Source organism: Channa argus, unplaced genomic scaffold (genome assembly GCF_033026475.1).
Source record: "Channa argus isolate prfri unplaced genomic scaffold, Channa argus male v1.0 Contig160, whole genome shotgun sequence".
Taxonomy (NCBI): Eukaryota; Metazoa; Chordata; class Actinopteri; order Anabantiformes; family Channidae; genus Channa; species Channa argus.
In genome coordinates this window covers 29,994-46,000 of record NW_027125379.1, presented here as the reverse complement: position 1 = coordinate 46,000, position 16,007 = coordinate 29,994, and the positions used below count along the sequence as shown (strand labels likewise).

At 41.7% G+C, this 16,007-nt stretch overlaps 12 pseudogenes; all 12 read left to right on the top strand.

The window, feature by feature from the left end:
• The first annotated feature begins 456 nt into the window (after positions 1-456).
• LOC137122445 (5S ribosomal RNA) lies at positions 457-575 on the top strand (annotated as a pseudogene).
• An 867-nt stretch (positions 576-1,442) lies between these two features.
• LOC137122459 (5S ribosomal RNA) lies at positions 1,443-1,561 on the top strand (annotated as a pseudogene).
• Positions 1,562-2,428: 867 nt separating this feature from the next.
• On the top strand, positions 2,429-2,547 carry LOC137122448 (5S ribosomal RNA; annotated as a pseudogene).
• An 867-nt stretch (positions 2,548-3,414) lies between these two features.
• LOC137122458 (5S ribosomal RNA) lies at positions 3,415-3,533 on the top strand (annotated as a pseudogene).
• Positions 3,534-4,390: 857 nt separating this feature from the next.
• Positions 4,391-4,509, top strand: LOC137122444 (5S ribosomal RNA; annotated as a pseudogene).
• Positions 4,510-5,366: 857 nt separating this feature from the next.
• Positions 5,367-5,485, top strand: LOC137122452 (5S ribosomal RNA; annotated as a pseudogene).
• An 857-nt stretch (positions 5,486-6,342) lies between these two features.
• Positions 6,343-6,461, top strand: LOC137122443 (5S ribosomal RNA; annotated as a pseudogene).
• An 867-nt stretch (positions 6,462-7,328) lies between these two features.
• Positions 7,329-7,447, top strand: LOC137122453 (5S ribosomal RNA; annotated as a pseudogene).
• A 4,114-nt stretch (positions 7,448-11,561) lies between these two features.
• On the top strand, positions 11,562-11,680 carry LOC137122442 (5S ribosomal RNA; annotated as a pseudogene).
• An 857-nt stretch (positions 11,681-12,537) lies between these two features.
• Positions 12,538-12,656, top strand: LOC137122460 (5S ribosomal RNA; annotated as a pseudogene).
• Positions 12,657-13,513: 857 nt separating this feature from the next.
• On the top strand, positions 13,514-13,632 carry LOC137122471 (5S ribosomal RNA; annotated as a pseudogene).
• Positions 13,633-14,488: 856 nt separating this feature from the next.
• LOC137122441 (5S ribosomal RNA) lies at positions 14,489-14,607 on the top strand (annotated as a pseudogene).
• Positions 14,608-16,007: the final 1,400 nt, after the last annotated feature.

Sequence of the window (16,007 nt, the reverse complement as noted above, 5' to 3'; positions counted from 1 at the left end):
TTGTAAATAGTATTAAATCTGTAGGGGTGGACTGCCATTTTCTTTTGATTGTTTTCTCTTGTTTTCACATTAGGGAGTTAGGGTTAGCGACTATCTTTTGGTTTGTTTATTTCTATCAGGCTAGCTAGCGCTTTCTGTGGGAAATGGCTTATTTTGTTTATTATGTTGGCCTTGGTTCGCCCTGAGTTGTAGTGTCATGTTTTGTTTGACACTTTCTTTCGTTTAAAATAAATATCATTCTGTTGAAACATCTCAATCCTGGATTTTGGTTTGAGGATCGGAGAGGGAACATGCAAATTTATCTTTGTATGTTTCACCCTGACCCCCTAGACAGGGGCGTAACAGACCAGTACAGTTATAGTACTTTGTACTTTGCCACATTTATCTTCTTCTTAGCAAGTGTCATGCATTCTGCTTCTCTAGCGTTTTTAAGAGCTGTTGATGATGTCAAATGCAGCTTACGGCCACACCGCTCTCTAAGCGCCCGATCTCGTCCGATCTCGGCAGCCAAATAGAGCCGGGCCTGGTTAGTACTTGGTAGGAAGACCGCCTGGGAATACCAGGTGCTGTAAGCTTTTTTGCTTGGGTTTACGGGCAGCACAAGCTGGTGTTACTGCCTATTTATTCATAGAAATTGTTCTATATTTTCATCAAATTTTGTTCTTTCATTGCTGTTTTGCTACTTTATTGGTTTGCCAACCATCGTGCTTCATTACTAGTAGACCATGTTACGGTCCTGGCCATATGTGTTGTTTTTATTTTCTTGTTCTTATAGGTGCCCTGCCTGATTGGCCGGATTTGGGGGCAGTACAGGAAGCTGATTGGTCCATCCTACACTTCCTGGAGTTTTAAAAGTACGGTTCCCAACAGCTAGCGAGGCTTATTCTGGCATCAGCACCTGTTTGCTGTTCTTGGTTTCCAAACCTTATTTAGCATTTTTGAATTGTTAGGTTTTGTGCCGTGGTTTTGTTTATAAATTGTATATTTTGTAAATAGTATTAAATCTGTAGGGGTGGACTGCCATTTTCTTTTGATTGTTTTCTCTTGTTTTCACATTAGGGAGTTAGGGTTAGCGACTGTCTTTTGGTTTGTTTATTTCTATCAGGCTAGCTAGCACTTTCTGTGGGAAATGGCTTATTTTGTTTATTATGTTGGCCTTGGTTCGCCCTGAGTTGTAGTGTCATGTTTAGTTTGACACTTTCTTTCGTTTAAAATAAATATCATTCTGTTGGAAAATCTCGATCCTGGATTTTGGTTTGGGGATCGGAGAGGGAACATGCTAATTTATCTTTGTATGTTGCACCCTGAGCCCCTAGACAGGGGCGTAACAGACCAGTACAGTTATAGTACTTTGTACTTTGCCACATTTATCTTCTTCTTAGCAAGTGTCATGCATTCTGCTTCTCCAGCGTTTTTAAGAGCTGTTGATGATGTCAAATGCAGCTTACGGCCACACCGCTCTCTAAGCGCCCGATCTCGCCCGATCTCGGCAGCCAAATAGAGCCGGGCCTGGTTAGTACTTGGTAGGAAGACCGCCTGGGAATACCAGGTGCTGTAAGCTTTTTTGCTTGGGTTTACGGGCAGCTCAAGCTGGTGTTACTGCCTATTTATTCATAGAAATTGTTCTATATTTTCATCAAATTTTGTTCTTTCATTGCTGTTTTGCTACTTTATTGGTTTGTCAACCATCGTGCTTCATTACTAGTAGACCATGTTACGGTCCTGGCCATATGTGTTGTTTTTTTTTTCTTGTTCTTATAGGTGCCCTGCCTGATTGGCCGGATTTGGGGGAAGTACAGGAAGCTGATTGGTCCATCCTACACTTCCTGGAGTTTTAAAAGTACGGTTCCCAACAGCTAGCGAGGCTCTTTCTGGCAGTAGCACCTGTTTGCTGTTCTTGGTTTCCAAATCTTATTTAGCATTTTTGAATTGTTAGGTTTTGTGCCGTGGTTTTGTTTATAAATTGTATATTTTGTAAATAGTATTAAATCTGTAGGGGTGGACTGCCATTTTCTTTTGATTGTTTTCTCTTGTTTTCACATTAGGGAGTTAGGGTTAGCGACTATCTTTTGGTTTGTTTATTTCTATCAGGCTAGCTAGCGCTTTCTGTGGGAAATGGCTTATTTTGTTTATTATGTTGGCCTTGGTTCGCCCTGAGTTGTAGTGTCATGTTTTGTTTGACACTTTCTTTCGTTTAAAATAAATATCATTCTGTTGGAACATCTCAATCCTGGATTTTGGTTTGAGGATCGGAGAGGGAACATGCAAATTTATCTTTGTATGTTTCACCCTGACCCCCTAGACAGGGGCGTAACAGACCAGTACAGTTATAGTACTTTGTACTTTGCCACATTTATCTTCTTCTTAGCAAGTGTCATGCATTCTGCTTCTCTAGCGTTTTTAAGAGCTGTTGATGATGTCAAATGCAGCTTACGGCCACACCGCTCTCTAAGCGCCCGATCTCGTCCGATCTCGGCAGCCAAATAGAGCCGGGCCTGGTTAGTACTTGGTAGGAAGACCGCCTGGGAATACCAGGTGTTGTAAGCTTTTTTGCTTGGGTTTACGGGCAGCACAAGCTGGTGTTACTGCCTATTTATTCATAGAAATTGTTCTATATTTTCATCAAATTTTGTTCTTTCATTGCTGTTTTGCTACTTTATTGGTTTGCCAACCATCGTGCTTCATTACTAGTAGACCATGTTACGGTCCTGGCCATATGTGTTGTTTTTATTTTCTTGTTCTTATAGGTGCCCTGCCTGATTGGCCGGATTTGGGGGCAGTACAGGAAGCTGATTGGTCCATCCTACACTTCCTGGAGTTTTAAAAGTACGGTTCCCAACAGCTAGCGAGGCTTATTCTGGCATCAGCACCTGTTTGCTGTTCTTGGTTTCCAAACCTTATTTAGCATTTTTGAATTGTTAGGTTTTGTGCCGTGGTTTTGTTTATAAATTGTATATTTTGTAAATAGTATTAAATCTGTAGGGGTGGACTGCCATTTTCTTTTGATTGTTTTCTCTTGTTTTCACATTAGGGAGTTAGGGTTAGCGACTGTCTTTTGGTTTGTTTATTTCTATCAGGCTAGCTAGCACTTTCTGTGGGAAATGGCTTATTTTGTTTATTATGTTGGCCTTGGTTCGCCCTGAGTTGTAGTGTCATGTTTTGTTTGACACTTTCTTTCGTTTAAAATAAATATCATTCTGTTGGAAAATCTCGATCCTGGATTTTGGTTTGGGGATCGGAGAGGGAACATGCTAATTTATCTTTGTATGTTGCACCCTGAGCCCCTAGACAGGGGCGTAACAGACCAGTACAGTTATAGTACTTTGTACTTTGCCACATTTATCTTCTTCTTAGCAAGTGTCATGCATTCTGCTTCTCCAGCGTTTTTAAGAGCTGTTGATGATGTCAAATGCAGCTTACGGCCACACCGCTCTCTAAGCGCCCGATCTCGCCCGATCTCGGCAGCCAAATAGAGCCGGGCCTGGTTAGTACTTGGTAGGAAGACCGCCTGGGAATACCAGGTGCTGTAAGCTTTTTTGCTTGGGTTTACGGGCAGCTCAAGCTGGTGTTACTGCCTATTTATTCATAGAAATTGTTCTATATTTTCATCAAATTTTGTTCTTTCATTGCTGTTTTGCTACTTTATTGGTTTGTCAACCATCGTGCTTCATTACTAGTAGACCATGTTACGGTCCTGGCCATATGTGTTGTTTTTTTTTTCTTGTTCTTATAGGTGCCCTGCCTGATTGGCCGGATTTGCGGGAAGTACAGGAAGCTGATTGGTCCATCCTACACTTCCTGGAGTTTTAAAAGTACGGTTCCCAACAGCTAGCGAGGCTCTTTCTGGCAGTAGCACCTGTTTGCTGTTCTTGGTTTCCAAATCTTATTTAGCATTTTTGAATTGTTAGGTTTTGTGCCGTGGTTTTGTTTATAAATTGTATATTTTGTAAATAGTATTAAATCTGTAGGGGTGAACTGCCATTTTCTTTGGACTGTTTTCACATTAGGGAGTTAGGGTTAGCGACTGTGTATTGGTTTGTTTATTTCTATCAGGCTAGCTAGCACTTTCTGTGGGAAATGGCTTATTTTGTTTATTATGTTGGCCTTGGTTCGCCCTGAGTTGTAGTGTCATGTTTTGTTTGACACTTTCTTTCGTTTAAAATAAATATCATTCTGTTGGAACATCTCGATCCTGGATTTTGGTTTGGGGATCGGAGAGGGAACATGCTAATTTATCTTTGTATGTTGCACCCTGAGCCCCTAGACAGGGGCGTAACAGACCAGTACAGTTATAGTACTTTGTACTTTGCCACATTTATCTTCTTCTTAGCAAGTGTCATGCATTCTGCTTCTCCAGCGTTTTTAAGAGCTGTTGATGATGTCAAATGCAGCTTACGGCCACACCGCTCTCTAAGCGCCCGATCTCGTCCGATCTCGGCAGCCAAATAGAGCCGGGCCTGGTTAGTACTTGGTAGGAAGACCGCCTGGGAATACCAGGTGCTGTAAGCTTTTTTGCTTCGGTTTACGGGCAGCACAAGCTGGTGTTACTGCCTATTTATTCATAGAAATTGTTCTATATTTTCATCAAATTTTGTTCTTTCATTGCTGTTTTGCTACTTTATTGGTTTGCCAACCATCGTGCTTCATTACTAGTAGACCATGTTACGGTCCTGGCCATATGTGTTGTTTTTATTTTCTTGTTCTTATAGGTGCCCTGCCTGATTGGCCGGATTTGGGGGCAGTACAGGAAGCTGATTGGTCCATCCTACACTTCCTGGAGTTTTAAAAGTACGGTTCCCAACAGCTAGCGAGGCTTATTTTGGCATCAGCACCTGTTTGCTGTTCTTGGTTTCCAAACCTTATTTAGCATTTTTGAATTGTTAGGTTTTGTGCCGTGGTTTTGTTTATAAATTGTATATTTTGTAAATAGTATTAAATCTGTAGGGGTGAACTGCCATTTTCTTTGGACTGTTTTCACATTAGGGAGTTAGGGTTAGCGACTGTCTATTGGTTTGTTTATTTCTATCAGGCTAGCTAGCACTTTCTGTGGGAAATGGCTTATTTTGTTTATTATGTTGGCCTTGGTTCGCCCTGAGTTGTAGTGTCATGTTTTATTTGACACTTTCTTTTGTTTAAAATAAATATCATTCTGTTGGAACATCTCGATCCTGGATTTTGGTTTGGGGATCGGAGAGGGAACATTCTAATTTATCTTTGTATGTTGCACCCTGACCCCCTAGACAGGGGCGTAACAGACCAGTACAGTTATAGTACTTTGTACTTTGCCACATTTATCTTCTTCTTAGCAAGTGTCATGCATTCTGCTTCTCCAGCGTTTTTAAGAGCTGTTGATGATGTCAAATGCAGCTTACGGCCACACCGCTCTCTAAGCGCCCGATCTCGTCCGATCTCGGCAGCCAAATAGGGCCGGGCCTGGTTAGTACTTGGTAGGAATACCTCCTGGGAATACCAGGTGCTGTAAGCTTTTTTGCTTGGGTTTACGGGCAGCACAAGCTGGTGTTACTGCCTATTTATTCATAGAAATTGTTCTATATTTTCATCAAATTTTGTTCTTTCATTGCTGTTTTGCTACTTTATTGGTTTGTCAACCATCGTGCTTCATTACTAGTAGACCATGTTACGGTCCTGGCCATATGTGTTGTTTTTATTTTCTTGTTCTTATAGGTGCTCTGCCTGATTGGCCGGATTTGGGGGAAGTACAGGAAGCTGATTGGTCCATCCTACACTTGCTGGAGTTTTAAAAGTACGGTTCCCAACAGCTAGCGAGGCTCTTTCTGGCATCAGCACCTGTTTGCTGTTCTTGGTTTCCAAACCTTATTTAGCATTTCTGAATTGTTAGGTTTTGTGCCGTGGTTTTGTTTATAATATGTATATTTTTTAAATAGTATTAAATCTGTAGGGGTGAACTGCCATTTTCTTTGGATTGTTTTCACATTAGGGAGTTAGGGTTAGCGACTCTCTTTTGGTTTGTTTATTTCTATCAGGCTAGCTAGCACTTTCTGTGGGAAATGGCTTATTTTGTTTATTATGTTGGCCTTGGTTCGCCCTGAGTTGTAGTGTCATGTTTTGTTTGACACTTTCTTTCGTTTAAAATAAATATCATTCTGTTGGAACATCTCGATCCTGGATTTTGGTTTGGGGATCGGAGAGGGAACATGCTAATTTATCTTTGTATGTTGCACCCTGACCCCCTAGACAGGGGCGTAACGGACCAGTACAGTTATAGTTCTTTGTACTTTGCCACATTTATCTTCTTCTTAGCCAGTGTCATGCATTCTGCTTCTCCAGCGTTTTTAAGAGCTGTTGATGATGTCAAATGCAGCTTACGGCCACACCGCTCTCTAAGCGCCCGATCTCGTCCGATCTCGGCAGCCAAATAGAGCCGGGCCTGGTTAGTACTTGGTAGGAAGACCGCCTGGGAATACCAGGTGCTGTAAGCTTTTTTGCTTGGGTTTACGGGCAGCACAAGCTGGTGTTACTGCCTATTTATTCATAGAAATTGTTCTATATTTTCATCAAATTTTGTTCTTTCATTGCTGTTTTGCTACTTTATTGGTTTGTCAACCATCGTGCTTCATTGCTAGTAGACCATGTTATGGTCCTGGCCATATGTGTTGTTTTTATTTTGTTGTTCTTATAGGTGCCCTGCCTGATTGGCCGGATTTGGGGGAAGTACAGGAAGCTGATTGGTCCATCCTACACTTCCTGGAGTTTTAAAAGTACGGTTCCCAACAGCTAGCGAGGCTCTTTCTGGCAGCAGCACCTGTTTGCTGTTCTTGCTTTCCAAACCTTATTTAGCATTTTTGAATTGTTAGGTTTTGTGCCGTGGTTTTGTTTATAAATTGTATATTTTGTAAATAGTATTAAATCTGTAGGGGTGGACTGCCATTTTCTTTTGATTGTTTTCTCTTGTTTTCACATTATGGAGTTAGGGTTAGCGACTGTCTTTTGGTTTGTTTATTTCTATCAGGCTAGCTAGCACTTTCTGTGGGAAATGGCTTATTTTGTTTATTATGTTGGCCTTGGTTCGCCCTGAGTTGTAGTGTCATGTTTTGTTTGACACTTTCTTTCGTTTAAAATAAATATCATTCTGTTGGAACATCTCGATCCTGGATTTTGGTTTGGGGATCGGAGAGGGAACATGCTAATTTATCTTTGTATGTTGCACCCTGACACCCTAGACAGGGGCGTAACAGACCAGTACAGTTATAGTACTTTGTACTTTGCCACATTTATCTTCTTCTTAGCAAGTGTCATGCATTCTGCTTCTCCAGCGTTTTTAAGAGCTGTTGATGATGTCAAATGCAGCTTACGGCCACACCGCTCTCTAAGCGCCCGATCTCGTCCGATCTCGGCAGCCAAATAGAGCCGGGCCTGGTTAGTACTTGTTAGGAAGACCGCCTGGGAATACCAGGTGCTGTAAGCTTTTTTGCTTGAGTTTACGGGCAGCACAAGCTGGTGTTACTGCCTATTTATTCATAGAAATTGTTCTATATTTTCATCAAATTTTGTTCTTTCATTGCTGTTTTGCTACTTTATTGGTTTGTCAACCATCGTGCTTCATTACTAGTAGACCATGTTATGGTCCTGGCCATATGTGTTGTTTTTATTTTGTTGTTCTTATAGGTGCCCTGTCTGATTGGCCGGATTTGGGGGAAGTACAGGAAGCTGATTGGTCCATCCTACACTTCCTGGAGTTTTAAAAGTACGGTTCCCAACAGCTAGCGAGGCTCTTTCTGGCAGCAGCACCTGTTTGCTGTTCTTGCTTTCCAAACCTTATTTAGCATTTTTGAATTGTTAGGTTTTGTGCCGTGGTTTTGTTTATAAATTGTATATTTTGTAAATAGTATTAAATCTGTAGGGGTGGACTGCCATTTTCTTTTGATTGTTTTCTCTTGTTTTCACATTAGGGAGTTAGGGTTAGCGACTGTCTTTTGGTTTGTTTATTTCTATCAGGCTAGCTAGCACTTTCTGTGGGAAATGGCTTATTTTGTTTATTATGTTGGCCTTGGTTCGCCCTGAGTTGTAGTGTCATGTTTTGTTTGACACTTTCTTTCGTTTAAAATAAATATCATTCTGTTGGAACATCTCGATCCGTGATTTTGGTTTGGGGATCGGAGAGGGAACATGCTAATTTATCTTTGTATGTTGCACCCTGACCCCCTAGACAGGGGCGTAACATACCAGTACAGTTATAGTACTTTGTACTTTGCCACATTTATCTTTTCTTATCATTAATAGAAGAAAACAAGAACAACCCCCTGTTTCTGTTCAGCACTGTAGCCAGGCTGACTAACAGCCATAGTTCTGTTGAGCCTACTATTCCCTTAACTTTGAGCAGCAATGACTTCATGACCTTCTTTATGAATAAAATTGTAGCTATTAGAGAAAGTATTCACCAGATCCTCCCCCCAAAAATTACAGATAGATCTTCATGTACAGCAGTGCTAGAATCATGGATAAGGCCCCACTCCCTGTTAGACTGCTTTTTACCCATAGATCTCTCTGAGCTAACTTCAATTATTACCTCATCTAAACCAACAACCTGTCTGCTAGACCCTATTCCAACTAAGCTGCTCAAGGAAGCTTTACCCTTAATAGATACGTTCATATTAGATATCATCAATCTATCTTTAGAAACAGGCTATGTACCACAGGCCTATAAGGTAGCTGTAATTAAACCATTACTTAAAAAACCCTGTCTTGACCCAGGTGTTTTAGCCAATTACAGACCAATATCTAATCTCCCCTTTATTTCTAAAATAATTGAAAAAGTAGTCGCAAAACAATTATGTGATCACCTTCATAGGAATAATTTGTGTGAAGAGTTTCAGTCAGGATTTAGAGTTCATCATAGTACAGAAACAGCACTGGTAAAAGTCACCAACGATCTTCTCATGGCCTCAGATAATGGACTCATCTCTATACTTGTTCTGTTAGATCTTAGTGCCGCATTTGATACCATTGATCATAACATTTTATTACAGAGACTGGAACATGAAATTGGAATTACAGGAACTGCACTAGGTTGGTTTAAATCCTATCTGTCTGATAGATTTCAATTTGTTCATGTTAATGATGAATCCTCCATGCACACAAAGGTTAGCTATGGAGTTCCACAAGGCTCTGTGTTAGGACCAATACTTTTTACTTTATATATGTCTCCTTTAGGCAACATTATTAGAAAACACTCCATAAATTTCCACTGTTATGCTGATGATACCCAGCTATATTTATCTATGGAACCAGATGAAAATAATCAGTTAATAAAGCTTCAAGCATGCCTACAAGACATAAAGGCCTGGATGTCCCACAATTTTTTACTTTTAAACTCAGACAAAACTGAAGTCATAGTATTTGGGCCCAAAAATATCAGAGATATGATGTCCAACCATATTGTTACCCTAGATGGCATAAGTCTGGCCTCCAGTACTACTGCAAGGAACCTTGGAGTTATTTTTGATCAGGATCTGTCCTTTAAGTCACATATAAAACAAATCTCTAGAACAGCCTTCTTCCACCTACGGAACATTGCCAAAATTAGGAGCATACTGTCTCAAAGTGATGCCGAAAAACTGGTCCATGCATTTGTTACTTCTAGGTTGGACTACTGTAATTCCCTACTTTCAAGATGCCCCAGTAACTCCCTAAAGAGCCTGAAATTAATCCAAAATGCTGCAGCAAGAGTGCTGACTGGAACTAGCAAGAGAGATCATATTTCACCTTCACTAGCTTCTCTCCATTGGCTTCCCATTAAATTTAAAATAGAATTTAACACCCTGCTTCTTACATAAAAAGCTCTGAATGGTCAGGCTCCATCATATATAGAAGACCTCATAGCACCATATCATCCCAGTAGACCACTTCGCTCTCAGAATGCAGGCCTACTTGTGGTTCCCAGAATTTCCAAAAGTAGAATGGGAGGTAGAGCCTTTAGCTATCAAGCTCCTCTCTTGTGGAACCAGCTCCCAGTTCAGATTCGGGAAGCAGACACCCTCTCTACTTTTAAGTCTAAGTTTAAAACCTTCCTCTTTAATAAAGCATATAGTTAGTTATAGTTATGCTGCCATAGGCTTAGACTACTGGGGGACCCACCCCCCAATGCACTGAGCTCCTTTCCTCCTCTTGACCATCTCTCCTCTCCTCTCACCCCGCAATTCTCACCACTGTATGTCATTAACTCTGTGTGTTCTCTCCCGTAGTTGTCTTTGTCCTCCTCTGTCCCCCTCTCTCTGTCCCCTTCTGCAGGTGTCCCCCGGCTTTGAAGCTGTGTGTCTTCCAGCGTGCAGCTACTGGTCCTACCAATCTGCCCGATGTTTTGTTATTGCTTTTTGTTGCTCTGTTCTTTTCTCTCTCCCCTTTCCACTCACCCCAACCGGTCGAGGCAGATGGCCGTCCACCCTGAGCCTGGTTCTGCTGGAGGTTTCTTCCGTTAAAGGGAGTTTTTCCTCTCCACTGTTGCCTATGGCTTGCTCCAGGGGGAATTGTTGGGTTCTCTTTATATATCTTTATAATCTTGACTTTATTCTGTAAAGTGCCCTGAGATGACTTTGTTGTGAATTGGCGCTATATAAATAAAGTTGAATTGAAATTGAATTGAATTGAAATTGAATTGAAAAATAGGGCCGGGCCTGGTTAGTACTTGGTAGGAAGACCGCCTGGGAATACCAGGTGCTGTAAGCTTTTTTGCTTGGGTTTACGGGCAGCACAAGCTGGTGTTACTGCCTATTTATTCATAGAAATTGTTCTATATTTTCATCAAATTTTGTTCTTTCATTGCTGTTTTGCTACTTTATTGGTTTGTCAACCATCGTGCTTCATTACTAATAGACCATGTTACGGTCCTGGCCATATGTGTTGTTTTTATTTTCTTGTTCTTATAGGTGCCCTGCCTGATTGGCCGGATTGGGGGGCAGTACAGGAAGCTGATTGGTCCATCCTACACTTGCTGGAGTTTTAAAAGTACGGTTCCCAACAGCTAGCGAGGCTCTTTCTGGCATCAGCACCTGTTTGCTGTTCTTGGTTTCCAAACCTTATTTAGCATTTCTGAATTGTTAGGTTTTGTGCCGTGGTTTTGTTTATAAATTGTATATTTTTTAAATAGTATTAAATCTGTAGGGGTGAACTGCCATTTTCTTTGGATTGTTTTCACATTAGGGAGTTAGGGTTAGCGACTGTCTTTTGGTTTGTTTATTTCTATCAGGCTAGCTAGCACTTTCTGTGGGAAATGGCTTATTTTGTTTATTATGTTGGCCTTGGTTCGCCCTGAGTTGTAGTGTCATGTTTTGTTTGACACTTTCTTTCGTTTAAAATAAATATCATTCTGTTGGAACATCTCGATCCTGGATTTTGGTTTGGGGATCGGAGAGGGAACATGCTAATTTATCTTTGTATGTTGCACCCTGACCCCCTAGACAGGGGCGTAACAGACCAGTACAGTTATAGTACTTTGTACTTTGCCACATTTATCTTCTTCTTAGCAAGTGTCATGCATTCTGCTTCTCCAGCGTTTTTAGGAGCTGTTGATGATGTCAAATGCAGCTTACGGCCACACCGCTCTCTAAGCGCCCGATCTCGTCCGATCTCGGCAGCCAAATAGAGCCGGGCCTGGTTAGTACTTGGTAGGAAGACCGCCTGGGAATACCAGGTGCTGTAAGCTTTTTTGCTTGGGTTTACGGGCAGCACAAGCTGGTGTTACTGCCTATTTATTCATAGAAATTGTTCTATATTTTCATCAAATTTTGTTCTTTCATTGCTGTTTTGCTACTTTATTGGTTTGCCAACCATCGTGCTTCATTACTAGTAGACCATGTTACGGTCCTGGCCATATGTGTTGTTTTTATTTTCTTGTTCTTATAGGTGCCCTGCCTGATTGGCCGGATTGGGGGGCAGTACAGGAAGCTGATTGGTCCATCCTACACTTCCTGGAGTTTTAAAAGTACTGTTCCCAACAGCTAGCGAGGCTCTTTCTGACATCAGCACCTGTTTGCTGTTCTTGGTTTCCAAACCTTATTTAGCATTTTTGAATTGTTAGGTTTTGTGCCGTGGTTTTGTTTATAAATTGTATATTTTGTAAATAGTATTAAATCTGTAGGGGTGAACTGCCATTTTCTTTGGACTGTTTTCACATTAGGGAGTTAGGGTTAGCGACTGTCTTTTGGTTTGTTTATTTCTATCAGGCTAGCTAGCACTTTCTGTGGGAAATGGCTTATTTTGTTTATTATGTTGGCCTTGGTTCGCCCTGAGTTGTAGTGTCATGTTTTGTTTGACACTTTCTTTCGTTTAAAATAAATATCATTCTGTTGGAACATCTCGATCCTGGATTTTGGTTTGGGGATCGGAGAGGGAACATGCTAATTTATCTTTGTATGTTGCACCCTGACCCCCTAGACAGGGGCGTAACAGACCAGTACAGTTATAGTACTTTGTACTTTGCCACATTTATCTTCTTCTTAGCAAGTGTCATGCATTCTGCTTCTCCAGCGTTTTTAGGAGCTGTTGATGATGTCAAATGCAGCTTACGGCCACACCGCTCTCTAAGCGCCCGATCTCGTCCGATCTCGGCAGCCAAATAGAGCCGGGCCTAGTTAGTACTTGGTAGGAAGACCGCCTGGGAATACCAGGTGCTGTAAGCTTTTTTGCTTGGGTTTACGGGCAGCACAAGCTGGTGTTACTGCCTATTTATTCATAGAAATTGTTCTATATTTTCATCAAATTTTGTTCTTTCATTGCTGTTTTGCTACTTTATTGGTTTGCCAACCATCGTGCTTCATTACTAGTAGACCATGTTACGGTCCTGGCCATATGTGTTGTTTTTATTTTCTTGTTCTTATAGGTGCCCTGCCTGATTGGCCGGATTGGGGGGCAGTACAGGAAGCTGATTGGTCCATCCTACACTTCCTGGAGTTTTAAAAGTACTGTTCCCAACAGCTAGCGAGGCTCTTTCTGACATCAGCACCTGTTTGCTGTTCTTGGTTTCCAAACCTTATTTAGCATTTTTGAATTGTTAGGTTTTGTGCCGTGGTTTTGTTTATAAATTGTATATTTTGTAAATAGTATTAAATCTGTAGGGGTGAACTGCCATTTTCTTTGGACTGTTTTCACATTAGGGAGTTAGGGTTAGCGACTGTCTTTTGGTTTGTTTATTTCTATCAGGCTAGCTAGCACTTTCTGTGGGAAATGGCTTATTTTGTTTATTATGTTGGCCTTGGTTCGCCCTGAGTTGTAGTGTCATGTTTTGTTTGACACTTTCTTTCGTTTAAAATAAATATCATTCTGTTGGAACATCTCGATCCTGGATTTTGGTTTGGGGATCGGAGAGGGAACATGCTAATTTATCTTTGTATGTTGCACCCTGACCCCCTAGACAGGGGCGTAACATACCAGTACAGTTATAGTACTTTGTACTTTGCCACATTTATCTTCTTCTTAGCAAGTGTCATGCATTCTGCTTCTCTAGCGTTTTTAAGAGCTGTTGATGATGTCAAATGCATGTTACGGCCACACCGCTCTCTAAGCGCCCGATCTCGTCCGATCTCGGCAGCCAAATAGGGCCGGGCCTGGTTAGTACTTGGTAGGAAGACCGCCTGGGAATACCAGGTGCTGTAAGCTTTCTTGCTTGGGTTTACGGGCAGCACAAGCTGGTGTTACTGCCTATTTATTCATAGAAATTGTTCTATATTTTCATCAAATTTGTTCTTTCATTGCTGTTTTGCTACTTTATTGGTTTGCCAACCATCGTGCTTCATTACTAGTAGACCATGTTACGGTCCTGGCCATATGTGTTGTTTTTATTTTCTTGTTCTTATAGGTGCCCTGCCTGATTGGCCGGATTGGGGGGCAGTACAGGAAGCTGATTGGTCCATCCTACACTTCCTGGAGTTTTAAAAGTACTGTTCCCAACAGCTAGCGAGGCTCTTTCTGACATCAGCACCTGTTTGCTGTTCTTGGTTTCCAAACCTTATTTAGCATTTTTGAATTGTTAGGTTTTGTGCCGTGGTTTTGTTTATAAATTGTATATTTTGTAAATAGTATTAAATCTGTAGGGGTGAACTGCCATTTTCTTTGGACTGTTTTCACATTAGGGAGTTAGGGTTAGCGACTGTCTTTTGGTTTGTTTATTTCTATCAGGCTAGCTAGCACTTTCTGTGGGAAATGGCTTATTTTGTTTATTATGTTGGCCTTGGTTCGCCCTGAGTTGTAGTGTCATGTTTTGTTTGACACTTTCTTTCGTTTAAAATAAATATCATTCTGTTGGAACATCTCGATCCTGGATTTTGGTTTGGGGATCGGAGAGGGAACATGCTAATTTATCTTTGTATGTTGCACCCTGACCCCCTAGACAGGGGCGTAACAGACCAGTACAGTTATAGTACTTTGTACTTTGCCACATTTATCTTCTTCTTAGCAAGTGTCATGCATTCTGCTTCTCCAGCGTTTTTAGGAGCTGTTGATGATGTCAAATGCAGCTTACGGCCACACCGCTCTCTAAGCGCCCGATCTCGTCCGATCTCGGCAGCCAAATAGAGCCGGGCCTGGTTAGTACTTGGTAGGAAGACCGCCTGGGAATACCAGGTGCTGTAAGCTTTTTTGCTTGGGTTTACGGGCAGCACAAGCTGGTGTTACTGCCTATTTATTCATAGAAATTGTTCTATATTTTCATCAAATTTTGTTCTTTCATTGCTGTTTTGCTACTTTATTGGTTTGCCAACCATCGTGCTTCATTACTAGTAGACCATGTTACGGTCCTGGCCATATGTGTTGTTTTTATTTTCTTGTTCTTATAGGTGCCCTGCCTGATTGGCCGGATTGGGGGGCAGTACAGGAAGCTGATTGGTCCATCCTACACTTCCTGGAGTTTTAAAAGTACTGTTCCCAACAGCTAGCGAGGCTCTTTCTGACATCAGCACCTGTTTGCTGTTCTTGGTTTCCAAACCTTATTTAGCATTTTTGAATTGTTAGGTTTTGTGCCGTGGTTTTGTTTATAAATTGTATATTTTGTAAATAGTATTAAATCTGTAGGGGTGAACTGCCATTTTCTTTGGACTGTTTTCACATTAGGGAGTTAGGGTTAGCGACTGTCTTTTGGTTTGTTTATTTCTATCAGGCTAGCTAGCACTTTCTGTGGGAAATGGCTTATTTTGTTTATTATGTTGGCCTTGGTTCGCCCTGAGTTGTAGTGTCATGTTTTGTTTGACACTTTCTTTCGTTTAAAATAAATATCATTCTGTTGGAACATCTCGATCCTGGATTTTGGTTTGGGGATCGGAGAGGGAACATGCTAATTTATCTTTGTATGTTGCACCCTGACCCCCTAGACAGGGGCGTAACAGACCAGTACAGTTATAGTACTTTGTACTTTGCCACATTTATCTTCTTCTTAGCAAGTGTCATGCATTCTGCTTCTCCAGCGTTTTTAAGAGCTGTTGATGATGTCAAATGCAGCTTACGGCCACACCGCTCTCTAAGCGCCCGATCTCGTCCGATCTCGGCAGCCAGTCTCCCTCTGTCTCTCCTTCTCTCACTTGCTCGGTGTGTCTCATGTTCAGTTTTTCCTCTGCCTCCTTTAGTGATAATGGTATATGTAATAAGTGTAAGGTTTTTGCAGCTTTGGAGGTGAGGCTCGCGGAATTGGAAGCACTGCTCCGCACCATGGAAAACAACTCCGCTAGTCAGGCCCCGGTAGCTGGTGCGGGCCGACCTAGCGTAGCCCCTGCTAGCTGTCCCCCGGCAGTTCCCGAGCAGCCGGGAAGCCAGTCCGGCTGGGTGACGGTTCGTAAGAGATCTAATGCTAAACAGACGCCCGAGGTTCACCACCAGTCGGTTCATGTTTCTAATCGATTTTCCCCACTCAGCGACACACCCGCTGAGAAACCAACTCTGGTAATTGGCAGCTCCATAGTCAGAAACGTGAAGTTAGAGACTCCAGCGGCCGTAGTCAAATGTCTTCCTGGGGCCAGAGCGGGCGACGTTGAATCATATTTGAA